Raw genomic sequence first — 27,707 nt, forward strand, 5'->3', positions numbered from 1 at the left:
TAGCGGATCTTGCCACGGGCAAGCAGGACTTTTGCCCCGGGGCACCGCCTTACGGAGGGCGCCGGCGCCATCCGGAGGGCGCCGCACCATGGCAAGATCCGCTACTGCTGTGCCCCCCGCTGCACGCTGTGTCCCCCGCTGGTCCCGCTGGTTCCCCGCTGTGAAGGGAACTAGACGCTACGCGTCTAGTTTCCCTTCGTGGAGAGGACCTTTGCTGTGCGGTGCGCGATGACGTCATCGTGCACCGCACAGTATTGTGGGACTGAAAGACGCTAGGGGTCATAATTGACCTCTAGTGTCTGTCTATGGCAGATCCGAGGAGAGGAGCGGTGCCGGCGGAGGTCTGCAGCGATCGGGAGAAGGGATAGTAAGTATTCTTTTTTTTTTTTTTATCATTTTCATCGACGCTGCTCTACTGTACAGGGGGAGTAACTGACCACACCCCCTGTATGAAGCCACACCCCTATTTCCCACCCAGGGCGCCAAAAGGGCAAGAACCGGCCCCGTAATACACCCTATACATATAGCCTGCACTGCATTTTATACACCATTTGTAATAATATTGTGCACTGAAGAACGTTTGTGTACATCGCACCATCACAAAGCAAAGGGGGCCCAAAAATTCATATTTTTGATATTCTGGATGTGGGAGACTCAACCTGCATTAAAATGATTCAAATATTCTTGGTTATTATTATTATTATTATTATTATTATGTTTTTTAATTATATTGCTCCACAAAGGTTCCATAGGAAAGGAGTAAGATGTACAACAAATTTGCACAAGTACATTCGACAGTTAAACAGAAGTTACAAATCTACATATACAGTTTCTATTCACAATAGCATATAATTACATAGAGGAGGCAGCAGGGCTGATTCTAGCCAATTTGGCTCCCAGTGCGAGATTTCAAAACCCCCCCCCCCCATTGACATTAAAAAAATGCGCCCCCCATAGATAAAAAAAGATGTGCGCGCCAAAGGGGGCGTGGTCTTATTAAAATGTGTGTGGTCTCATTAAAATGGGCGTGGCCTCATCTGATCTCATCAACGCGGCCACCGCAGGGGAAAAAAAAAAGTACCCATTTTACACATTACGGCAGGCAAGAGTCCCTATTTTACACAGTACGGCAGGCAAGAGTCCCCATTTTACACATTACGGCAGGCACGTGTCCCCATTTTACACATTACAGCAGGCACTTGTCCTCATTTTACACAGTACGGCAGGCACGTGTCCTCATTTTACACATTACGGCAGGCAAGAGTCCTTATTTTACACAGTACGGCAGGCAAGAGTCCCTATTTTACACAGTACGTCAGGCAAGAGTCCCCATTTTACACAGTACGGCAGGCACGTGTCCCCATTTTACACATTACAGCAGGCACTTGTCCTCATTTTACACATTACGGCAGGCAAGAGTCCCTATTTTACACAGTAAGGCAGGCAAGAGTCCCTATTTTACACAGTACGGCAGGCAAGAGTCCCCATTTTACACATTACAGCAGACACGTGTCCTCATTTTACACATTACAGCAGGCACGTGTCCTCATTTTACACATTACGGCAGGCAAGAGTCCCCATTTTATACATTACGGCAGGCAAGAGTCCCCATTTTACACAGTACGGCAGGCAAGAGTCCCCATTTTACACAGTACGGCAGGCATGTGTCCCCATTTTACACATTACAGCAGGCAAGAGTCCCTATTTTACACAGTACGGCAGGCAAGAGTCCCCATTTTACACATTACAGCAGGCAAGAGTCCCCATTTTACGCAGTACGGCAGGCAAGAGTCCCCATTTTATACATTACGGCAGGCAAGAGTCCCCATTTTACACAGTACGGCAGGCAAGAGTCCCCATTTTACACAGTACGGCAGGCATGTGTCCCCATTTTACACATTACAGCAGGCAAGAGTCCCTATTTTACACAGTACGGCAGGCAAGAGTCCCCATTTTACACATTACAGCAGGCAAGAGTCCCCATTTTACGCAGTACGGCAGGCAAGAGTCCCCATTTTATACATTACGGCAGGCAAGAATCCCCATTTTACGCAGTACGGCAGGCAAGAGTCCCCATTTTATACATTACGGCAGGCAATAGTCCCCATTTTACACAGTACGGCAGGCAAGAGTCCCCATTTTACACAGTACGGCAGGCACGTGTCCCAATTTTACACAGTACGGCAGTCAAGTGTCCCCATTTTACACAGTGCTGCAGGCAAGTGTCCCCATTTTACACAGTACGGCAGGCACGTGTCCCCATTTTACACAGTACGGCAGGCACGTGTCCCCATTTTACACAGTACGGCAGGCACGTGTCCCCATTTTACACAGTGCGGCAGGCAAGAGTCCCCATTTTATACAGTACAGCAGGCAAGTGTCAAGTGGGGGGAAGGAAGGGAGAGGGAGGGGGGGGGAGAGAGACAACTTGTTCTTCCCGCTCTTTGGGTCAGGCCGCCTCTACTTCCTCGCGCCGGCCATCTCCTCCTTCCAGCTTGGCTCCCCCTCCTCTTCCCGAGTACTCCTGCTTGGGGGGCGGAGTTTCGCGGAATGACGCAATTGCGTTGTGACATCACGACGCAACCGCTTCATTCCGCGAAACTCCACCCCCAAGCAGGAGTACTCGGGAAGAGGGAGGAGGGGGAAACAGGGACCAGCAAAGTGCAGCGGCGGGCGCCCCGTGCGGTTGCACGGCTCGCCCGCCGCAAGAAACGGCACTGGGAGGCAGGAGAGGAGAGGTCGCTGATCCCAAGAGCTTACATTCTAGAAATAATATGAGTAGACACAAAGGTCTATTTACTAAGCCTTAGATGGAGATAAAGTCGCTGGAGATAAAGTACCAGCCAATCAGCTCCTAACTGCCATGCCACAGGCTGTGTTTGAAATATGACAGCTAGGAGCTGATTGGCTGGTACTTTATCTCCAGCGACTTTATCTCTATCCAAAGCTTAGTAAATAGACCCCTACAGTGAGCAATGGCAGGAGATCTAAGATTAGGAGTTGTAGGCTTGAATGAAGAGATGAGTTTTCAGGAGTTTTTAGGGCATGAGTGAAGGTCGGGAGGCAGGGTGAGGCTAGCTGGCAAGGGAGGACAATCCTGCACAGGATAAATCCTAAAGTCAGGAGTGGAAGAAGTGATCAGAGAGGGGCCTCACTCATTGGCAGAATGATGAGGGCGTGTGTGGGAATAAGGCTGGAGATATACACGGGCTGGGGAGTAACTGGGGGCTGTGTAGGTGATCGAGTTTAGGTTCAGGACAGGGAGCAGGGACGGACTGGGCTGTAATAAACCCCCGTCATTCCTCTGTGTGCACGCACCATGGAGGGCATGCCGTAAGTTATGGGGCGTGGCCAGGGGCGTTTCAACAGAGGAGGGGGCCCGTGTGCACCTACGGGAGGCAGAAGTGCATTGGGAAATGGCCTGGCCCTGGGGATGTTATGGAGGCAGAAGTGGATTGGGAAAGGTTCTAGCCCTGGGAATGTTATGGAGGCAGAAGTGTATTGGGAAAGGTTCTAGCCCTGGGAATGTTATGGAGGCAGAAATGCATTGGGAAATGGCCTGACCCTTGGGATGTTATGGAGGCAGAAGTGTATTGTGAAAGTTCTAGCCCTGGGAATGTTATGGAGGCAGAAGTGTTTTGTGAAGGTTCTAGCCCTGGGAATGTTATGGAGGCAGAAATGGATTGGGAAAGGGCCTGACCCTGGGAATGTTATGGAGACAGACGTGTATTGGGAAAGGTTCTAACCCTAGGAAAGTTTTGGAGGCAGAAGTGCATTGGGAAATGGCCTGACACTGGGGATGTTATGGAGGCAGAAGTGTATTGTGAAGGTTCTAGCCCTGGGAATGTTATGGAGGCAGAAGTGTATTGTGAAGGTTCTAGCCCTGGGAATGTTATGGAGGCAGAAGTGGATTCAGAAAGGGCCTGACCCTGGGAATGTTATGGAGGCAGAAGTGTATTGGGAAAGGTTCTAGCCCTGGGAATGTTATGGAGGCAGAAATGGATTTGGAAAGGGCCTGACACTGGGAATATTATGGAGACAGACATGTATTGGGAAAGGTTCTAGCCCTAGGAAAGTTATGGAGGCAGAAGTGCATTGGGAAATGGCCTAACCCTTGGGATGTTATGGAGGCAGAAGTGTATTGGGAAAGGTTCTAGCCCTGGGAATGTTATGGAGGCAGAAGTGCATTGGGAAATGGCCTGACCCTGGGGATGTTATGGAGGCAGAAGTGTATTGTGAAGGTTCTAGCCCTGGGAATGTTATGGAGGAAGAAGTGTATCGGGAAATGGCCTGACCCTGGGGATGTTATGGAGGCAGAAGTATATTGTGAAGGTTCTAGCCCTGTGAATGTTATCGAGCCAGAAGTGGATTTGGAAAGGGCCTGACCCTGGGAATGTTATGGAGGCAGAAGTGTATTGGGAAAGGTTCTTGCCCTGAGAATGTTATGGAGGCAGAAATGGATTGGGAAAGGGCCTGACCCTGGGAATGTTATGGAGACAGAAGTGTATTGGGAAAGGTTCTAGCCCTAGGAAAGTTATGGAGGCAGAAGTGCATTGGGAAAGGGCCTGACCCTGGGGATGTTATGGAGGCAGAAGTGTGTTGCAAAGGTTCTAGCCCTGGGAATGTTATGGAGGCAGAAGTGTTTTGGGAAAGGGTCTGACCCTGGGAATGTTATGGCGGCATAAGTGTATTGGGAAAGGTTCTAGCCCTAGGAAAGTTATGGAGGCAGAAGTACATCGGGAAATGGCCTGACCCTGGGGATGTTATGGAGACAGAAGTGTATTGGGAAAGGTTCTAGCCCTGGGAATGTTACGGAGGCAGAAGTGCATTGGGAAATGGCCTGACCCTGGGGATGTTATGGAGGCAGAAGTGTATTGTGAAGGTTCTAGCCCTGGGAATGTTATGGAGGAAGAAGTGTATCGGGAAATGGCCTGACCCGGGGGATGTTATGGAGGCAGAAGTATATTGTGAAGGTTCTAGCCCTGTGAATGTTATCGAGCCAGAAGTGGATTTGGAAAGGGCCTGACCCTGGGAATGTTATGGAGGCAGAAGTGTATTGGGAAAGGTTCTAGCCCTGGGAATGTTATGGAGGCAGAAATGGATTGGGAAAGGGCCTGACCCTGGGAATGTTATGGAGACAGAAGTGTATTGGGAAAGGTTCTAGCCCTAGGAAAGTTATGGAGGCAGAAGTGCATTGGGAAAGGGCCTGACCCTGGGGATGTTATGGAGGCAGAAGTGTGTTGCAAAGGTTCTAGCCCTGGGAATGTTATGGAGGCAGAAGTGTTTTGGGAAAGGGTCTGACCCTGGGAATGTTATGGCGGCATAAGTGTATTGGGAAAGGTTCTAGCCCTAGGAAAGTTATGGAGGCAGAAGTACATCGGGAAATGGCCTGACCCTGGGGATGTTATGGAGACAGAAGTGTATTGGGAAAGGTTCTAGCCCTGGGAATGTTATGGAGACAGAAGTGTATTTGGAAAGGTTCTAGTCCTGGGAATATTATGGAGGCAGAAATGTATTGGGGAAGGTTCTAGCCCTGGGAATGTTATGGAGGCAGAAGTGTATTGGGAAAGGTTCTAGCCCAAGGAAAGTTATGGAGGCAGAAGTGCATCGGGAAATGGCCTGACCCTGGGGATGTTATGGAGACAGAAGTGTATTGGGAAAGGTTCTAGCCCTAGGAATGTTATGGAGGCAGAAGTGCATTGGGAAATGGCCTGACTCTGGGGATGTTATGGAGACAGCAGTGTATTTTGGAAGGTTCTAACCCTGGAAATGTTATGGAGGCAGAAGTGTATTGGGTAAGGGCCTGATCATGGGAAAAAGTTTAGTCCCTGTCCCTTATCCCAAACTGCACAACTCCTTTATTGTACCTAGAACTCATAAAATAATTGTTCATTTGCCCATTATGTCACACATTCCTAACAATGCTTCCCCACTTTCCCAGGCCATTGACTTCTATTTGCAAATATCCTTTAACTAAAATGTAGGAATCTATTAACCTTATTAACCCATATTCCATGGAGCAGAGATAAGACATTTCCCCCTGTGATATTTATCATCGCTCACTGGAAGGGCATAAAAGGACTATTCAATCTATTTAATCTGGTCCTTTCTCTAACAATAAAACAAAAACTCAAAGTGTAAGGTATATTTATACTCATAGAGTTCTACTTTGCTGTCTTATCTGGAGATTGTGGCGCAGCCATGGGGTTCAGAATTACCCACAGTTTTGCAACTTTCTGCAAATAGTGTTGGGTTGAATTTATCTAAAACACCAATAAGACTTTTGAGATAATGTGGCTTGGTTCCGGTATGAATGGTCGACCATGTTATGGTCGACAGTCATTAGGTCGACCACTATTGGTCGACATTGGCATAGTCGACATGGACAAAAAGTCGACACATGAAAATGGTCACCACATGAAAGGTCGACACATTAAAAGGTTGACGTGAGTTTTTTTGGTGTCGTTTTGTGCGTAAAGTGACAGGGAACCCAAATTAGTGCACCACGTCCACTCGCAAGGTTCGCTTCACTCGCCATGCTTCGGGCAAGGTGCTTCGCTCCGCTAACGCAGTGCTCGGCACAGATTTCCGTTCCCAATCGTAGTCCACATGGATTGTAAAGTATGGAAAAGTTCCACAAAAGAAATTTTTTTTGAAAAACTCATGTCGACCTTTCCATGTGTCGACCATTTTCATGCGTCGACCATGTGTCCATGTCGACCATGTCAATGTCGACCAATAGTGGTCAACCTAATGACTGTCGACCATAACATGGTCGACCATCCAAACGGATACCATGTGGCTTATGGTTATACAGTGAAGGATATCCTCATTATTTGGAAGCCTCCCAAATGGACTTTAAATGTATAACATACTTGCCTACCTGACCCTCTCCATGAGAGAGACAATGCTCTGTTCCTGGACTTTCCTGGTAATGTATGATTGCCATCACCTGTGGTGAAACACCTTTCTTATCAATTAACTAGCTCACCACAGGTGATGGCAATCATACATTACCAGGAGAGTCCAGGAACAGAGCATTTCCTCCCTCATAGAGAGGGGCAGGTAGGCAAGTATGATGTATAACAGGGGTGGGGAACCTTTTTTCTACCAAGGGCCATTTGGATATTTATAAAATCCTTCGGGGGCCATACAAAAATTATCAACTTAAAAATTAGCCTGCCCCCATTAGATATGACCCCTAGTAGCGCCGCTTACACACACACACACACACACACACACACACACACACACACACACACACACACACAATACTCACCAGCCCTGCTCCTGCTTCCGGACCCTTGCCCTGTGCCTGGCTGCCCGCTCCTCAGAACTATGGGAGAGACGTCATGACATCTCTCCCATAGCACTGCACAGGCACACACGCACACTGCGTGGAGTGTATCAGGTGTATAGAATGGAGGAGTGTACCAGGTGTATAGAATCGAGGAGTGTACCAGGTGTATAGAAAGGAGGAGTGTATCAGGTGTATAGAATGGAGGAGTGTATCAGGTGTATAGAATGGAGGAGTGTATCAGGTGTATAGAATGGAGGAGTGTACCAGGTGTATAGAATGGAGGAGTGTATCAGGTGTATAGAATGGAGGAGTGTATCAGGTGTATAGAATGGAGGAGTGTACCAGATGTATAGAATAGAGGAGTGTACCAGGTGTATAGAATGGAGGAGTGTATCAGGTGTATAGAATGGAGGAGTGTATCAGGTGTATAGAATGGAGGAGTGTATCAGGTATATAGAATGGAGGAGTGTACCAGGTGTATAGAATGGAGGAGTGTATCAGGTGTATAGAATGGAGGAGTGTACCAGGTGCATAGAATGGAGGAGTGTACCAGGTGTATAGAATGGAGGAGTGTACCAGGTGTATAGAATGGAGTAGTGTATCAGGTGTATAGAATGGAGGAGTGTACCAGGTGTATAGAATGGAGGAGTGTATCAGGTGTATAGAATGGAGGAGTGTATCAGGTGTATAGAATGGAGGAGTGTACCAGGTGTATAGAATGGAGGAGTGTATCAGGTGTATAGAATGGAGGAGTGTACCAGGTGTAGAGAATGGAGGAGTGTACCAGGTGTATAGGATGGAGGAGTGTACCAGGTGTATAGAATGGAGGAGTGAACCAGGTGTATAGAATGGAGGAGTGTACCAGGTGTATAGAATGGAGGAGTGTACCGGGTGTATAGAATGAAGGAGTGTACCAGGTGTATAGAATGGAGGAGTGTATCAGGTGTATAGAATGGAGGAGTGTACCGGGTGTATAGAATGGAGGAGTGTATCAGGTGTATAGAGTGGAGGAGTGTATCAGGTGTATAGAATGGAGGAGTGTATCAGGTGTATAGAATGGAGGAGTGTATCAGGTGTATAGAATGGAGGAGTGTATCAGGTGTATAGAATGGAGGAGTGTATCAGGTGTATAGAATGGAGGAGTGTATCAGGTGTATGGAATGGAGGAGTGTATCAGGTGTATGGAATGGAGGAGTGTACCAGGGGTATGCAATGGAGGAGTGTATCAGGTGTATAGAATGGAGGAGTGTATCAGGTGTATGGAATCGAGGAGTGTTCCAGGTGTATAGAATGGAGGAGTGTACCAGGTGTATAGAATGGAGGAGTATACCGGGTGTAAAGAATGGAGGAGTGTACCAGGTGTATAGAATGGAGGAGTGTATCAGGTGTATAGAATGGAGGAGTGTACCAGGTGTATAGAATGGAGGAGTGTACCAGGTGTATAGAATGGAGGAGTGTACCAGGTGTATAGAATGGAGGAGTGTATCAGGTGTATAGAATGGAGGAGTGTACCAGGTGTATAGAATGGAGGAGTGTATCAGGTGTATAGAATGGAGGAGTGTATCAGGTGTATAGAATGGAGGAGTGTATCAGGTGTATGGAATGGAGGAGTGTATCAGGTGTATGGAATGGAGGAGTGTACCAGGTGTATGGAATGGAGGAGTGTTTCAGGTGTATAGAATGGAGGAGTGTACCGGGTGTATAGAATGGAGGAGTGTACCGGGTGTATAGAATGGAGGAGTGTACCAGGTGTATAGAATGGAGGAGTGTATCAGGTGTATAGGATGGAGGAGTGTACCAGGTGTATAGAATAGAGGAGTGAACCAGGTGTATAGAATGGAGGAGTGTATCAGGTGTATAGAATGGAGGAGTGTATCAGGTGTATAGAATGGAGGAGTGTATCAGGTATATAGAATGGAGGAGTGTACCAGGTGTATAGAATGGAGGAGTGTATCAGGTGTATAGAATGGAGGAGTGTACCAGGTGTATAGAATGGAGGAGTGTACCAGGTGTATAGAATGGAGGAGTGTATCAGGTGTATAGAATGGAGGAGTGTATCAGGTGTATAGAATGGAGGAGTGTATCAGGTGTATGGAATCGAGGAGTGTTTCTGGAGTATAGAATGGAGGAGTGTACCAGGTGTATAGAATGGAGGAGTGTATCAGGTGTATGGAATCGAGGAGTGTTTCAGGTGTATAGAATGGAGGAGTGTACCAGGTGTATAGAATGGAGGAGTGTACCGGGTGTATAGAATGGAGGAGTGTACCAGGTGTATAGAATGGAGGAGTGTATCAGGTGTATAGAATGGAGGAGTGTACCAGGTGTATAGAATAGAGGAGTGTACCAGGTGTATAGAATGGAGGAATGTATCAGGTGTATAGAATGGAGGAGTGTATCAGGTGTATAGAATGGAGGAGTGTATCAGGTATATAGAATGGAGGAGTGTACCAGGTGTATAGAATGGAGGAGTGTATCAGGTGTATAGAATGGAGGAGTGTACCAGGTGTATAGAATGGAGGAGTGTACCAGGTGTATAGAATGGAGGAGTGTACCAGGTGTATAGAATGGAGTAGTGTATCAGGTGTATAGAATGGAGGAGTGTACCAGGTGTATAGAATGGAGGAGTGTATCAGGTGTATAGAATGGAGGAGTGTATCAGGTGTATAGAATGGAGGAGTGTACCAGGTGTATAGAATGGAGGAGTGTATCAGGTGTATAGAATGGAGGAGTGTACCAGGTGTAGAGAATGGAGGAGTGTACCAGGTGTATAGGATGGAGGAGTGTACCAGGTGTATAGAATGGAGGAGTGAACCAGGTGTATAGAATGGAGGAGTGTACCAGGTGTATAGAATGGAGGAGTGTACCGGGTGTATAGAATGGAGGAGTGTACCAGGTGTATAGAATGGAGGAGTGTATCAGGTGTATAGAATGGAGGAGTGTACCGGGTGCATAGAATGGAGGAGTGTATCAGGTGTATAGAGTGGAGGAGTGTATCAGGTGTATAGAATGGAGGAGTGTATCAGGTGTATAGAATGGAGGAGTGTATCAGGTGTATAGAATGGAGGAGTGTATCAGGTGTATAGAATGGTGGAGTGTATCAGGTGTATAGAATGGAGGAGTGTATCAGGTGTATAGAATGGAGGAGTGTATCAGGTGTATGGAATGGAGGAGTGTACCAGGGGTATGCAATGGAGGAGTGTATCAGGTGTATAGAATGGAGGAGTGTATCAGGTGTGTGGAATCGAGGAGTGTTCCAGGTGTATAGAATGGAGGAGTGTACCAGGTGTATAGAATGGAGGAGTATACTGGGTGTAAAGAATGGAGGAGTGTACCAGGTGTATAGAATGGAGGAGTGTATCAGGTGTATAGAATGGAGGAGTGTACCAGGTGTATAGAATGGAGGAGTGTACCAGGTGTATAGAATGGAGGAGTGTACCAGGTGTATAGAATGGAGGAGTGTATCAGGTGTATAGAATGGAGGAGTGTACCAGGTGTATAGAATGGAGGAGTGTATCAGGTGTATAGAATGGAGGAGTGTATCAGGTGTATAGAATGGAGGAGTGTATCAGGTGTATGGAATGGAGGAGTGTATCAGGTGTATGGAATGGAGGAGTGTACCAGGTGTATGGAATGGAGGAGTGTATCAGGTGTATAGAATGGAGGAGTGTATCAGGTGTATGGAATCGAGGAGTGTTTCAGGTGTATAGAATGGAGGAGTGTACCAGGTGTATAGAATGGAGGAGTGTACCGGGTGTATAGAATGGAGGAGTGTACCAGGTGTATAGAATGGAGGAGTGTATCAGGTGTATAGGATGGAGGAGTGTACCAGGTGTATAGAATAGAGGAGTGTACCAGGTGTATAGAATGGAGGAGTGTACCAGGTGTATAGAATGGATGAGTGTATCAGGTGTATAGAATGGAGGAGTGTACCAGGTGTATAGAATGGAGGAGTGTATCAGGTGTATAGAATGGAGGAGTGTATCAGGTGTATAGAATGGAGGAGTGTATCAGGTGTATAGAATGGAGGAGTGTACCAGGTGTATGGAATGGAGGAGTGTATCAGGTGTATAGAATGGCGGAGTGTATCAGGTGTATAGAATGGAGGAGTGTATCCGGTGTATATAATGGAGGAGTGTACCAGGTGTATGGAATGGAGGAGTGTATCAGGTGTATGGAATGGAGGAGTGTACCAGGTGTATAGAATGGAGGAGTGTACCGTGTGTATAGAATGGAGGAGTGTACCAGGTGTATAGAATGGAGTAGTGTATCAGGTGTATAGAATGGAGGAGTGTACCAGGTGTATAGAATAGAGGAGTGTACCAGGTGTATAGAATGGAGGAGTGTATCAGGTGTATAGAATGGAGGAGTGTATCAGGTGTATAGAATGGAGGAGTGTATCAGGTATATAGAATGGAGGAGTGTACCAGGTGTATAGAATGGAGGAGTGTATCAGGTGTATAGAATGGAGGAGTCTACCAGGTGTATAGAATGGAGGAGTGTACCAGGTGTATAGAATGGAGGAGTGTACCAGGTGTATAGAATGGAGTAGTGTATCAGGTGTATAGAATGGAGGAGTGTACCAGGTGTATAGAATGGAGGAGTGTATCAGGTGTATAGAATGGAGGAGTGTATCAGGTGTATAGAATGGAGGAGTGTACCAGGTGTATAGAATGGAGGAGTGTATCAGGTGTATAGAATGGAGGAGTGTACCAGGTGTAGAGAATGGAGGAGTGTACCAGGTGTATAGGATGGAGGAGTGTACCAGGTGTATAGAATGGAGGAGTGAACCAGGTGTATAGAATGGAGGAGTGTACCAGGTGTATAGAATGGAGGAGTGTACCGGGTGTATAGAATGGAGGAGTGTACCAGGTGTATAGAATGGAGGAGTGTATCAGGTGTATAGAATGGAGGAGTGTACCGGGTGTATAGAATGGAGGAGTGTATCAGGTGTATAGAGTGGAGGAGTGTATCAGGTGTATAGAATGGAGAAGTGTATCAGGTGTATAGAATGGAGGAGTGTATCAGGTGTATAGAATGGAGGAGTGTATCAGGTGTATAGAATGGAGGAGTGTATCAGGTGTATAGAATGGAGGAGTGTATCAGGTGTATGGAATGGAGGAGTGTATCAGGTGTATAGAATGGAGGAGTGTACCAGGTGTATAGAATGGAGGAGTGTATCAGGTGTATAGAATGGAGGAGTGTATCAGGTGTATAGAATGGAGGAGTGTATCAGGTGTATAGAATGGAGGAGTGTACCAGGTGTATGGAATGGAGGAGTGTATCAGGTGTATAGAATGGCGGAGTGTATCAGGTGTATAGAATGGAGGAGTGTATCCGGTGTATATAATGGAGGAGTGTACCAGGTGTATGGAATGGAGGAGTGTATCAGGTGTATGGAATGGAGGAGTGTATCAGGTGTATAGAATGGAGGAGTGTACCAGGTGTATAGAATGGAGGAGTGTACCGTGTGTATAGAATGGAGGAGTGTACCAGGTGTATAGAATGGAGGAGTGTATCAGGTGTATAGAATGGAGGAGTGTATCAGGTGTATAGAATGGAGGAGTGTACCAGGTGTAGAGAATGGAGGAGTGTACCAGGTGTATAGGATGGAGGAGTGTACCAGGTGTATAGAATGGAGGAGTGAACCAGGTGTATAGAATGGAGGAGTGTACCAGGTGTATAGAATGGAGGAGTGTACCGGGTGTATAGAATGGAGGAGTGTACCAGGTGTATAGAATGGAGGAGTGTATCAGGTGTATAGAATGGAGGAGTGTACCGGGTGTATAGAATGGAGGAGTGTATCAGGTGTATAGAGTGGAGGAGTGTATCAGGTGTATAGAATGGAGAAGTGTATCAGGTGTATAGAATGGAGGAGTGTATCAGGTGTATAGAATGGAGGAGTGTATCAGGTGTATAGAATGGAGGAGTGTATCAGGTGTATAGAATGGAGGAGTGTATCAGGTGTATGGAATGGAGGAGTGTATCAGGTGTATGGAATGGAGGAGTGTACCAGGGGTATGCAATGGAGGAGTGTATCAGGTGTATAGAATGGAGGAGTGTATCAGGTGTGTGGAATCGAGGAGTGTTCCAGGTGTATAGAATGGAGGAGTGTACCAGGTGTATAGAATGGAGGAGTATACTGGGTGTAAAGAATGGAGGAGTGTACCAGGTGTATAGAATGGAGGAGTGTATCAGGTGTATAGAATGGAGGAGTGTACCAGGTGTATAGAATGGAGGAGTGTACCAGGTGTAAAGAATGGAGGAGTGTACCAGGTGTATAGAATGGAGGAGTGTATCAGGTGTATAGAATGGAGGAGTGTACCAGGTGTATAGAATGGAGGAGTGTATCAGGTGTATAGAATGGAGGAGTGTATCAGGTGTATAGAATGGAGGAGTGTATCAGGTGTATGGAATGGAGGAGTGTATCAGGTGTATGGAATGGAGGAGTGTACCAGGTGTATGGAATGGAGGAGTGTATCAGGTGTATAGAATGGAGGAGTGTATCAGGTGTATGGAATCGAGGAGTGTTTCAGGTGTATAGAATGGAGGAGTGTACCAGGTGTATAGAATGGAGGAGTGTACCGGGTGTATAGAATGGAGGAGTGTACCAGGTGTATAGAATGGAGGAGTGTATCAGGTGTATAGGATGGAGGAGTGTACCAGGTGTATAGAATAGAGGAGTGTACCAGGTGTATAGAATGGAGGAGTGTACCAGGTGTATAGAATGGAGGAGTGTATCAGGTGTATAGAATGGAGGAGTGTACCAGGTGTATAGAATGGAGGAGTGTATCAGGTGTATAGAATGGAGGAGTGTATCAGGTGTATAGAATGGAGGAGTGTATCAGGTGTATAGAATGGAGGAGTGTACCAGGTGTATGGAATGGAGGAGTGTATCAGGTGTATAGAATGGCGGAGTGTATCAGGTGTATAGAATGGAGGAGTGTATCCGGTGTATAGAATGGAGGAGTGTACCAGGTGTATGGAATGGAGGAGTGTATCAGGTGTATGGAATGGATGAGTGTATCAGGTGTATAGAATGGAGGAGTGTACCAGGTGTATAGAATGGAGGAGTGTACCAGGTGTATAGAATGGAGGAGTGTATCAGGTGTATAGAATGGAGGAGTGTAGCAGGTGTATAGAATGGAGGAGTGTACCAGGTGTATAGGATGGAGGAGTGTATCAGGTGTATAGGATGGAGGAGTGTATCAGGTGTATAGAATGGAGGAGTGTATCAGGTGTATAGAATGGAGGAGTGTATCAGGTGTATAGAATGGAGGAGTGTAGCAGGTGTATAGAATGGAGGAGTGTATCAGGTGTATAGGATGGAGGAGTGTATCAGGTGTATAGGATGGAGGAGTGTACCAGGTGTATAGGATGGAGGAGTGTATCAGGTGTATAGAATGGAGGAGTGTATCAGGTGTATAGAATGGAGGAGTGTATCAGGTGTATGGAATGGAGGAGTGTACCAGGTGTATGGAATGGAGGAGTGTATTAGGTGTATAGAATGGCGGAGTGTATCAGGTGTATAGAATGGAGGAGTGTATCCGGTGTATATAATGGAGGAGTGTACCAGGTGTATGGAATGGAGGAGTGTATCAGGTGTATGGAATGGAGGAGTGTATCAGGTGTATAGAATGGAGGAGTGTACCAGGTGTATAGAATGGAGGAGTGTACCGTGTGTATAGAATGGAGGAGTGTACCAGGTGTATAGAATGGAGTAGTGTATCAGGTGTATAGAATGGAGGAGTGTACCAGGTGTATAGAATAGAGGAGTGTACCAGGTGTATAGAATGGAGGAGTGTATCAGGTGTATAGAATGGAGGAGTGTATCAGGTGTATAGAATGGAGGAGTGTATCAGGTATATAGAATGGAGGAGTGTACCAGGTGTATAGAATGGAGGAGTGTATCAGGTGTATAGAATGGAGGAGTGTACCAGGTGTATAGAATGGAGGAGTGTACCAGGTGTATAGAATGGAGGAGTGTACCAGGTGTATAGAATGGAGTAGTGTATCAGGTGTATAGAATGGAGGAGTGTACCAGGTGTATAGAATGGAGGAGTGTATCAGGTGTATAGAATGGAGGAGTGTATCAGGTGTATAGAATGGAGGAGTGTACCAGGTGTATAGAATGGAGGAGTGTATCAGGTGTATAGAATGGAGGAGTGTACCAGGTGTAGAGAATGGAGGAGTGTACCAGGTGTATAGGATGGAGGAGTGTACCAGGTGTATAGAATGGAGGAGTGAACCAGGTGTATAGAATGGAGGAGTGTACCAGGTGTATAGAATGGAGGAGTGTACCGGGTGTATAGAATGGAGGAGTGTACCAGGTGTATAGAATGGAGGAGTGTATCAGGTGTATAGAATGGAGGAGTGTACCGGGTGTATAGAATGGAGGAGTGTATCAGGTGTATAGAGTGGAGGAGTGTATCAGGTGTATAGAATGGAGAAGTGTATCAGGTGTATAGAATGGAGGAGTGTATCAGGTGTATAGAATGGAGGAGTGTATCAGGTGTATAGAATGGAGGAGTGTATCAGGTGTATAGAATGTAGAGATGAGCGCCTGAAATTTTTCGGGTTTTGTGTTTTGGTTTTGGGTTCGGTTCCGCGGCCGTGTTTTGGGTTCGAACGCGTTTTGGCAAAACCTCACCGAATTATTTTTGTCGGATTCGGGTGTGTTTTGGATTCGGGTGTTTTTTTCAAAAAACCCTAAAAAACAGCTTAAATCATAGAATTTGGGGGTAATTTTGATCCCAAAGTATTATTAACCTCAAAAAACATAATTTACACTCATTTTCAGCCTATTCTGAACACATCACACCTCACAATATTATTTTTAGTCCTAAAATTTGCACCGAGGTCGCTGTGTGAGTAAGATAAGCGACCCTAGTGGCCGACACAAACACCGGGCCCATCTAGGAGTGGCACTGCAGTGTCACGCAGGATGTCCCTTCCAAAAAACCCTCCCCAAACAGCACATGACGCAAAGAAAAAAAGAGGCGCAATGAGGTAGCTGACTGTGTGAGAAAGATAAGCGACCCTAGTGGCCGACACAAACACCGGGCCCATCTAGGAGTGGCACTGCAGTGTCACGCAGGATGGCCCTTCCAAAAAACCCTCCCCAAACAGCACATGACGCAAAGAAAAAAAGAGGCGCAATGAGGTAGCTGTGTGAGTAAGATTAGCGACCCTAGTGGCCGACACAAACACCGGGCCCATCTAGGAGTGGCACTGCAGTGTCACGCAGGATGGCCCTTCCAAAAAACCCTCCACAAACAGCACATGACGCAAAGAAAAAAAGAGGCGCAATGAGGTAGCTGACTGTGTGAGTAAGATTAGCGACCCTAGTGGCCGACACAAACACCGGGCACATCTAGGAGTGGCACTGCAGTGTCACGCAGGATGTCCCTTCCAAAAAACCCTCCCCAAACAGCACATGACGCAAAGAAAAAAAGAGGCGCAATGAGGTAGCTGTGTGAGTAAGATTAGCGACCCTAGTGGCCGACACAAACACCGGGCCCATCTAGGAGTGGCACTGCAGTGTCACGCAGGATGTCCCTTCCAAAAAACCCTCCCCAATCAGCACATGATGCAAAGAAAAAGAAAAGAAAAAAGAGGTGCAAGATGGAATTATCCTTGGGCCCTCCCACCCACCCTTATGTTGTATAAACAAAACAGGACATGCACACTTTAACCAACCCATCATTTCAGTGACAGGGTCTGCCACACGACTGTGACTGATATGACGGGTTGGTTTGGACCCCCCCCAAAAAAGAAGCAATTAATCTCTCCTTGCACAAACTGGCTCTACAGAGGCAAGATGTCCACCTCATCTTCACCCTCCGATATATCACCGTGTACATCCCCCTCCTCACAGATTATCAATTCGTCCCCACTGGAATCCACCATCTCAGCTCCCTGTGTACTTTGTGGAGGCAATTGCTGCTGGTCAATGTCTCCGCGGAGGAATTGATTATAATTCATTTTAATGAACATCATCTTCTCCACATTTTCTGGATGTAACCTCGTACGCCGATTGCTGACAAGGTGAGCGGCGGCACTAAACACTCTTTCGGAGTACACACTTGTGGGAGGGCAACTTAGGTAGAATAAAGCCAGTTTGTGCAAGGGCCTCCAAATTGCCTCTTTTTCCTGCCAGTATAAGTACGGACTGTGTGACGTGCCTACTTGGATGCGGTCACTCATATAATCCTCCACCATTCTATCAATGTTGAGAGAATCATATGCAGTGACAGTAGACGACATGTCCGTAATCGTTGTCAGGTCCTTCAGTCCGGACCAGATGTCAGCATCAGCAGTCGCTCCAGACTGCCCTGCATCACCGCCAGCGGGTGGGCTCGGAATTCTGAGCCTTTTCCTCGCACCCCCAGTTGCGGGAGAATGTGAAGGAGGAGATGTTGACAGGTCGCGTTCCGCTTGACTTGACAATTTTGTCACCAGCAGGTCTTTCAACCCCAGCAGACCTGTGTCTGCCGGAAAGAGAGATCCAAGGTAGGCTTTAAATCTAGGATCGAGCACGGTGGCCAAAATGTAGTGCTCTGATTTCAACAGATTGACCACCCGTGAATCCTTGTTAAGCGAATTAAGGGCTGCATCCACAAGTCCCACATGCCTAGCGGAATCGCTCCGTGTTAGCTCCTTCTTCAATGCCTCCAGCTTCTTCTGCAAAAGCCTGATGAGGGGAATGACCTGACTCAGGCTGGCAGTGTCTGAACTGACTTCACGTGTGGCAAGTTCAAAGGGCATCAGAACCTTGCACAACGTTGAAATCATTCTCCACTGCACTTGAGACAGGTGCATTCCATCTCCTATATCGTGCTCAATTGTATAGGCTTGAATGGCCTTTTGCTGCTCCTCCAACCTCTGAAGCATATAGAGGGTTGAATTCCACCTCGTTACCACTTCTTGCTTCAGATGATGGCAGGGCAGGTTCAGTAGTTTTTGGTGGTGCTCCAGTCTTCTGTACGTGGTGCCTGTACGCCGAAAGTGTCCCGCAATTTTTCTGGCCACCGACAGCATCTCTTGCACGCCCCTGTCGTTTTTTAAAAAATTCTGCACCACCAAATTCAAGGTATGTGCAAAACATGGGACGTGCTGGAATTTGCCCATATTTAATGCACACACAATATTGCTGGCGTTGTCCGATGCCACAAATCCACAGGAGAGTCCAATTGGGGTAAGCCATTCCGCGATGATCTTCCTCAGTTGCCGTAAGAGGTTTTCAGCTGTGTGCGTATTCTGGAAAGCGGTGATACAAAGCGTAGCCTGCCTAGGAAAGAGTTGGCGTTTGCGAGATGCTGCTACTGGTGCCGCCGCTGCTGTTCTTGCGGCGGGAGTCCATACATCTACCCAGTGGGCTGTCACAGTCATATAGTCCTGACCCTGCCCTGCTCCACTTGTCCACATGTCCGTGGTTAAGTGGACATTGGGTACAACTGCATTTTTTAGGACACTGGTGAGTCTTTTTCTGACGTCCGTGTACATTCTCGGTATCGCCTGCCTAGAGAAGTGGAACCTAGATGGTATTTGGTAACGGGGGCACACTGCCTCAATAAATTGTCTAGTTCCCTGTGAACTAACGGCGGATACCGGACGCACGTCTAACACCAACATAGTTGTCAAGGACTCAGTTATCCGCTTTGCAGTAGGATGACTGCTGTGATATTTCATCTTCCTCGCAAAGGACTGTTGAACAGTCAATTGCTTACTGGAAGTAGTACAAGTGGGCTTACGACTTCCCCTCTGGGATGACCATCGACTCCCAGCGGCAACAACAGCAGCGCCAGCAGCAGTAGGCGTTACACGCAAGGATGCATCGGAGGAATCCCAGGCAGGAAAGGACTCGTCAGACTTGCCAGTGACATGGCCTGCAGGACTATTGGCATTCCTGGGGAAGGAGGAAATTGACACTGAGGGAGTTGGTGGGGTGGTTTGCGTGAGCTTGGTTACAAGAGGAAGGGATTTACTGGTCAGTGGACTGCTTCCGCTGTCACCCAAAGTTTTTGAACTTGTCACTGACTTATTATGAATGCGCTGCAGGTGACGTATAAGGGAGGATGTTCCGAGGTGGTTAACGTCCTTACCCCTACTTATTACAGCTTGACAAAGGGAACACACGGCTTGACACCTGTTGTCCGCATTTCTGGTGAAATACCTCCACACCGAAGAGCTGATTTTTTTGGTATTTTCACCTGGCATGTCAACGGCCATATTCCTCCCACGGACAACAGGTGTCTCCCCGGGTGCCTGACTTAAACAAACCACCTCACCATCAGAATCCTCCTGGTCAATTTCCTCCCCAGCGCCAGCAACACCCATATCCTCCTCATCCTGGTGTACTTCAACACTGACATCTTCAATCTGACTATCAGGAACTGGACTGCGGGTGCTCCTTCCAGCACTTGCAGGGGGCATGCAAATAGTGGAAGGCGCATGCTCTTCACGTCCAGTGTTGGGAAGGTCAGGCATCGCAAACGACACAATTGGACTCTCCTTGTGGATTTGGGATTTCAAAGAACGCACAGTTCTTTGCGGTGCTTTTGCCAGCTTGAGTCTTTTCAGTTTTCTAGCGAGAGGCTGAGTGCTTCCATCCTCATGTGAAGCTGAACCACTAGCCATGAACATAGGCCAGGGCCTCAGCCGTTCCTTGCCACTCCGTGTGGTAAATGGCATATTGGCAAGTTTACGCTTCTCCTCCGACAATTTTATTTTAGGTTTTGGAGTCCTTTTTTTTCTGATATTTGGTGTTTTGGATTTGACATGCTCTGTACTATGACATTGGGCATCGGCCTTGGCAGACGACGTTGCTGGCATTTCATCGTCTCGGCCATGACTAGTGGCAGCAGCTTCAGCACGAGGTGGAAGTGGATCTTGATCTTTCCCTAATTTTGGAACCTCAACTTTTTTGTTCTCCATATTTTATAGGCAGAACTAAAAGGCACCTCAGGTAAACAATGGAGATGGATGGATTGGATAGTTTACTAGTATACAATTATGGACGGACTGCCACGGTTAGGTGGTATAAAAAAACCACGGTTAGGTGGTATATATTATAATAATAATACAATTATGGATGGACGGACTGCCTGCCGACTGCCGACACAGAGGTAGCCACAGCCGTGAACTACCGCACTGTACACTGGTTGATAAAGAGATAGTAGTATACTCGTAACAACTAGTATGACACTATGACGACGGTATAAAGAATGGAAAAAAAACCACGGTTAGGTGGTATATATTATAATAATAATACAATTATGGATGGACGGACTGCCTGCCGACTGCCGACACAGAGGTAGCCACAGCCGTGAACTACCGCACTGTACACTGGTTGATAAAGAGATAGTAGTATACTCGTAACAACTAGTATGACACTATGACGACGGTATAAAGAATGCAAAAAAAACCACGGTTAGGTGGTATATATTATAATAATAATACAATTATGGATGGACGGACTGCCTGCCGACTGCCGACACAGAGGTAGCCACAGCCGTGAACTACCGCACTGTACACTGGTTGATAAAGAGATAGTAGTATACTCGTAACAACTAGTATGACACTATGACGACGGTATAAAGAATGCAAAAAAAACCACGGTTAGGTGGTATATATTATAATAATAATACAATTATGGATGGACGGACTGCCTGCCGACTGCCGACACAGAGGTAGCCACAGCCGTGAACTACCGCACTGTACACTGGTTGATAAAGAGATAGTAGTATACTCGTAACAACTAGTATGACACTATGACGACGGTATAAAGAATGAAAAAAAAACCACGGTTAGGTGGTATATATTATAATAATAATACAATTATGGATGGACGGACTGCCTGCCGACTGCCGACACAGAGGTAGCCACAGCCGTGAACTACCGCACTGTACACTGGTTGATAAAGAGATAGTAGTATACTCGTAACAATTAGGATGACACTATGACGGTATAAAGAATGAAAAAAAAACCACGGTTAGGTGGTAGGTATATAATAATAAATAATACAATTCTGGTCGGACGGACTGCCTGCCGTGTGCCGACACAGAGGTAGCCACAGCCGTGAACTACCGCACTGTACACTGGTTGATAAAGAGATAGTAGTATACTCGTAACAATTAGGATGACACTATGACGGTATAAAGAATGAAAAAAAAACCACGGTTAGGTGGTAGGTATATAATAATAAATAATACAATTCTGGTCGGACGGACTGCCTGCCGTGTGCCGACACAGAGGTAGCCACAGCCGTGAACTACCGCACTGTACACTGGTTGATAAAGAGATAGTAGTATACTCGTAACAATTAGGATGACACTATGATGGTATAAAGAATGAAAAAAAAACCACGGTTAGGTGGTAGGTATATAATAATAAATAATACAATTCTGGTCGGACGGACTGCCTGCCGTGTGCCGACACAGAGGTAGCCACAGCCGTGAACTACCGCACTGTACACTGGTTGATAAAGTGATAGTAGTATACTCGTAACAATTAGGATGACACTATGACGGTATAAAGAATGAAAAAAAAAACACGGTTAGGTGGTAGGTATATAATAATAAATAATACAATTCTGGTCGGACGGACTGCCTGCCGTGTGCCGACACAGAGGTAGCCACAGCCGTGAACTACCGCACTGTACACTGGTTGATAAAGAGATAGTAGTATACTCGTAACAATTAGGATGACACTATGACGGTATAAAGAATGAAAAAAAAACCACGGTTAGGTGGTAGGTATATAATAATAAATAATACAATTCTGGTCGGACGGACTGCCTGCCGTGTGCCGACACAGAGGTAGCCACAGCCGTGAACTACCGCACTGTACACTGGTTGATAAAGAGATAGTAGTATACTCGTAACAATTAGGATGACACTATGACGGTATAAAGAATGAAAAAAAAACCACGGTTAGGTGGTAGGTATATAATAATAAATAATACAATTCTGGTCGGACGGACTGCCTGCCGTGTGCCGACACAGAGGTAGCCACAGCCGTGAACTACCGCACTGTACACTGGTTGATAAAGAGATAGTAGTATACTCGTAACAATTAGGATGACACTATGACGGTATAAAGAATGAAAAAAAAACCACGGTTAGGTGGTAGGTATATAATAATAAATAATACAATTCTGGTCGGACGGACTGCCTGCCGTGTGCCGACACAGAGGTAGCCACAGCCGTGAACTACCGCACTGTACACTGGTTGATAAAGAGATAGTAGTATACTCGTAACAATTAGGATGACACTATGACGGTATAAAGAATGAAAAAAAAACCACGGTTAGGTGGTAGGTATATAATAATAAATAATACAATTCTGGTCGGACGGACTGCCTGCCGTGTGCCGACACAGAGGTAGCCACAGCCGTGAACTACCGCACTGTACTGTGTCTGCTGCTAATATAGACTGGTTGATATTTAAAGAGATATTAGTAGTATACAACAATACTATACTGGTGGTCAGGCACTGGTCACCACTCCTGCAGCAAAAGTGTGCACTGTTAATTAATATAATTGTACTCCTGGCTCCTGCTAACAACCTGCAGTGCTCCCCAGTCTCCCCCACAATTAATTATAAGCTTTTAATTTATACATTGATGACTGTGCAGCACACTGGGCTGAGCTGAGTGCACACAGACTGAGTCACACTGTGTGACTGACTGTGCTGTGTATCGTTTTTTTTTTCAGGCAGAGAACGGATATAGCAGAGAGAAGTGAACGGATATATTATATTAAATAAAAGTTAACTAGCAACTGCACTGGTCACTGACTGTGGTAAACTAACTCTGTCTGCGACTCTGCACAATCTCTCTCTATCTAATCTATCTATCTCTATTCTAATGGAGAGGACGCCAGACACGTCCTCTCCCTATCAATCTCAATGCACGAGTGAAAATGGCGGCGACGCGCGGCTCCTTATATAGAATCCGAGTCTCGCGATAGAATCCGAGCCTCGCGAGAATCCGACAGCGTCATGATGACGTTCGGGCGCGCTCGGGTTAACCGAGCAAGGCGGGAAGATCCGAGTCGCTCGGACCCGTGGAAAAAAAAGTGAAGTTCGTGCGGGTTCGGATTCAAAGAAACCGAACCCGCTCATCTCTAATAGAATGGAGGAGTGTATCAGGTGTATGGAATGGAGGAGTGTATCAGGTGTATGGAATGGAGGAGTGTACCAGGGGTATGCAATGGAGGAGTGTATCAGGTGTATAGAATGGAGGAGTGTATCAGGTGTGTGGAATCGAGGAGTGTTCCAGGTGTATAGAATGGAGGAGTGTACCAGGTGTATAGAATGGAGGAGTATACTGGGTGTAAAGAATGGAGGAGTGTACCAGGTGTATAGAATGGAGGAGTGTATCAGGTGTATAGAATGGAGGAGTGTACCAGGTGTATAGAATGGAGGAGTGTACCAGGTGTAAAGAATGGAGGAGTGTACCAGGTGTATAGAATGGAGGAGTGTATCAGGTGTATAGAATGGAGGAGTGTACCAGGTGTATAGAATGGAGGAGTGTATCAGGTGTATAGAATGGAGGAGTGTATCAGGTGTATAGAATGGAGGAGTGTATCAGGTGTATGGAATGGAGGAGTGTATCAGGTGTATGGAATGGAGGAGTGTACCAGGTGTATGGAATGGAGGAGTGTATCAGGTGTATAGAATGGAGGAGTGTATCAGGTGTATGGAATCGAGGAGTGTTTCAGGTGTATAGAATGGAGGAGTGTACCAGGTGTATAGAATGGAGGAGTGTACCGGGTGTATAGAATGGAGGAGTGTACCAGGTGTATAGAATGGAGGAGTGTATCAGGTGTATAGGATGGAGGAGTGTACCAGGTGTATAGAATAGAGGAGTGTACCAGGTGTATAGAATGGAGGAGTGTACCAGGTGTATAGAATGGAGGAGTTTATCAGGTGTATAGAATGGAGGAGTGTACCAGGTGTATAGAATGGAGGAGTGTATCAGGTGTATAGAATGGAGGAGTGTATCAGGTGTATAGAATGGAGGAGTGTATCAGGTGTATAGAATGGAGGAGTGTACCAGGTGTATGGAATGGAGGAGTGTATCAGGTGTATAGAATGGCGGAGTGTATCAGGTGTATAGAATGGAGGAGTGTATCCGGTGTATAGAATGGAGGAGTGTACCAGGTGTATGGAATGGAGGAGTGTATCAGGTGTATGGAATGGATGAGTGTATCAGGTGTATAGAATGGAGGAGTGTACCAGGTGTATAGAATGGAGGAGTGTACCAGGTGTATAGAATGGAGGAGTGTATCAGGTGTATAGAATGGAGGAGTGTAGCAGGTGTATAGAATGGAGGAGTGTATCAGGTGTATAGGATGGAGGAGTGTATCAGGTGTATAGGATGGAGGAGTGTATCAGGTGTATAGGATGGAGGAGTGTATCAGGTGTATAGAATGGAGGAGTGTATCAGGTGTATAGAATGGAGGAGTGTAGCAGGTGTATAGAATGGAGGAGTGTATCAGGTGTATAGGATGGAGGAGTGTATCAGGTGTATAGGATGGAGGAGTGTACCAGGTGTATAGGATGGAGGAGTGTATCAGGTGTATAGAATGGAGGAGTGTATCAGGTGTATAGAATGGAGGAGTGTATCAGGTGTATGGAATGGAGGAGTGTACCAGGTGTATGGAATGGAGGAGTGTATCAGGTGTATAGAATGGAGGAGTGTATCAGGTGTATAGAATGGAGGAGTGTATCAGGTGTATAGAATGGAGGAGTGTACCAGGTGTATAGAATGGAGGAGTGTACCAGGTGTATAGAATGGAGGAGTGTATCAGGTGTATAGATTGGAGGAGTGTACCAGGTGTATAGAATGGAGGAGTGTATCAGGTGTATAGAATGGAGGAGTGTATTAGGTGTATAGGATGGAGGAGTGTACCAGGTGTATAGAATGGAGGAGTGTATCAGGTGTATAGAATGGAGGAGTGTATCAGGTGTATAGAATGGAGGAGTGTATCAGGTGTATAGAATGGAGGAGTGTACCAGGTGTATGGAATGGAGCAGTGTATCAGGTGTATGGAATGGAGGAGTGTATCAGGTGTATAGAATGGAGGAGTGTATCAGGTGTATAGAATGGAGGAGTGTATCAGGTGTATAGAATGGAGGAGTGTATCAGGTGTATAGAATGGTGGAGTTTATCAGGTGTATAGAATGGAGGCGTGTACCAGGTGTATAGAATGGAGGAGTTTATCGGGTGTATAGAATGGAGGAGTGTATCGGGTGTATAGAATGGAGGAGTGTACCAGGTGTATAGAATGGAGGAGTGTATCAGGTGTATGGAATGGAGGAATGTATCAGGTGTATAGAATGGAGGAGTGTACCAGGTGTATAGAGTGGAGGAGTGCACCAGGTGTATAGAGTGGAGGAGTGTACTGGGTGTATAGAATGGAGGAGTGTACCGGGTGTATAGAATGGAGGAGTGTATCGGGTGTCTGGAATGGAGGAGTGTATCAGGTGTATATAATGGAGGAGTGTACCGGGTGTATAGAATGTAGGAGTGTATCGGGTGTCTGGAATGGAGGAGTGTTTCAGGTGTATAGAATGGAGGAGTGTACCAGGTGTATAGAATGGAGGAGTGTACCAGGTGTATAGAATGGAGGAGTGTATCAGGTGTATAGAATGGAGGAGTGTACCAGGTATATAGAATGGAGGAGTGTACCAGGTGTATAGGATGGAGGAGTGTATCAGGTGTATAGAATGGAGGAGTGTATCAGGTGTATAGAATGGAGGAGTGTACCAGGTGTATGGAATGGAGGAGTGTATCAGGTGTATAGAATGGAGGAGTGTATCAGGTGTATGGAATGGAGGAGTGTACCAGGTGTATGGAATGGAGGAGTGTATCAGGTGTATAGAATGGAGGAGTGTATCAGGTGTATAGAATGGAGGAGTGTACCAGGTGTATAGAATGGAGGAGTGTATCAGGTGTATAGAATGGAGGAGTGTATCAGGTGTATAGAATGGAGGAGTGTACCAGGTGTATAGAATGGATGAGTGTATCAGGTGTATAGAATGGAGGAGTGTACCAGGTGTAGAGAATGGAGGAGTGTACCAGGTGTATAGGATGGAGGAGTGTACCAGGTGTATAGAATGGAGGAGTGAACCAGGTGTATAGAATGGAGGAGTGTACCAGGTGTATAGAATGGAGGAGTGTACCGGGTGTATAGAATGGAGGAGTGTACCAGGTGTATAGAATGGAGGAGTGTATCAGGTGTATAGAATGGAGGAGTGTACCGGGTGTATAGAATGGAGGAGTGTATCAGGTGTATAGAGTGGAGGAGTGTATCAGGTGTATAGAATGGAGGAGTGTATCAGGTGTATAGAATGGAGGAGTGTATCAGGTGTATAGAATGGAGGAGTGTATCAGGTGTATAGAATGGAGGAGTGTATCAGGTGTATAGAATGGAGGAGTGTATCAGGTGTATGGAATGGAGGAGTGTATCAGGTGTATGGAATGGAGGAGTGTACCAGGGGTATGCAATGGAGGAGTGTATCAGGTGTATAGAATGGAGGAGTGTATCAGGTGTGTGGAATCGAGGAGTGTTCCAGGTGTATAGAATGGAGGAGTGTACCAGGTGTATAGAATGGAGGAGTATACTGGGTGTAAAGAATGGAGGAGTGTACCAGGTGTATAGAATGGAGGAGTGTATCAGGTGTATAGAATGGAGGAGTGTACCAGGTGTATAGAATGGAGGAGTGTACCAGGTGTATAGAATGGAGGAGTGTACCAGGTGTATAGAATGGAGGAGTGTATCAGGTGTATAGAATGGAGGAGTGTACCAGGTGTATAGAATGGAGGAGTGTATCAGGTGTATAGAATGGAGGAGTGTATCAGGTGTATAGAATGGAGGAGTGTATCAGGTGTATGGAATGGAGGAGTGTACCAGGTGTATGGAATGGAGGAGTGTACCAGGTGTATGGAATGGAGGAGTGTATCAGGTGTATAGAATGGAGGAGTGTATCAGGTGTATGGAATCGAGGAGTTTTTCAGGTGTATAGAATGGAGGAGTGTACCAGGTGTATAGAATGGAGGAGTGTACCGGGTGTATAGAATGGAGGAGTGTACCAGGTGTATAGAATGGAGGAGTGTATCAGGTGTATAGGATGGAGGAGTGTACCAGGTGTATAGAATAGAGGAGTGTACCAGGTGTATAGAATGGAGGAGTGTACCAGGTGTATAGAATGGAGGAGTGTATCAGGTGTATAGAATGGAGGAGTGTACCAGGTGTATAGAATGGAGGAGTGTATCAGGTGTATAGAATGGAGGAGTGTATCAGGTGTATAGAATGGAGGAGTGTATCAGGTGTATAGAATGGAGGAGTGTACCAGGTGTATGGAATGGAGGAGTGTATCAGGTGTATAGAATGGCGGAGTG

This window comes from Pseudophryne corroboree, chromosome 8 (assembly GCF_028390025.1).
Source record: "Pseudophryne corroboree isolate aPseCor3 chromosome 8, aPseCor3.hap2, whole genome shotgun sequence".
Classification (NCBI taxonomy): Eukaryota; Metazoa; Chordata; class Amphibia; order Anura; family Myobatrachidae; genus Pseudophryne; species Pseudophryne corroboree.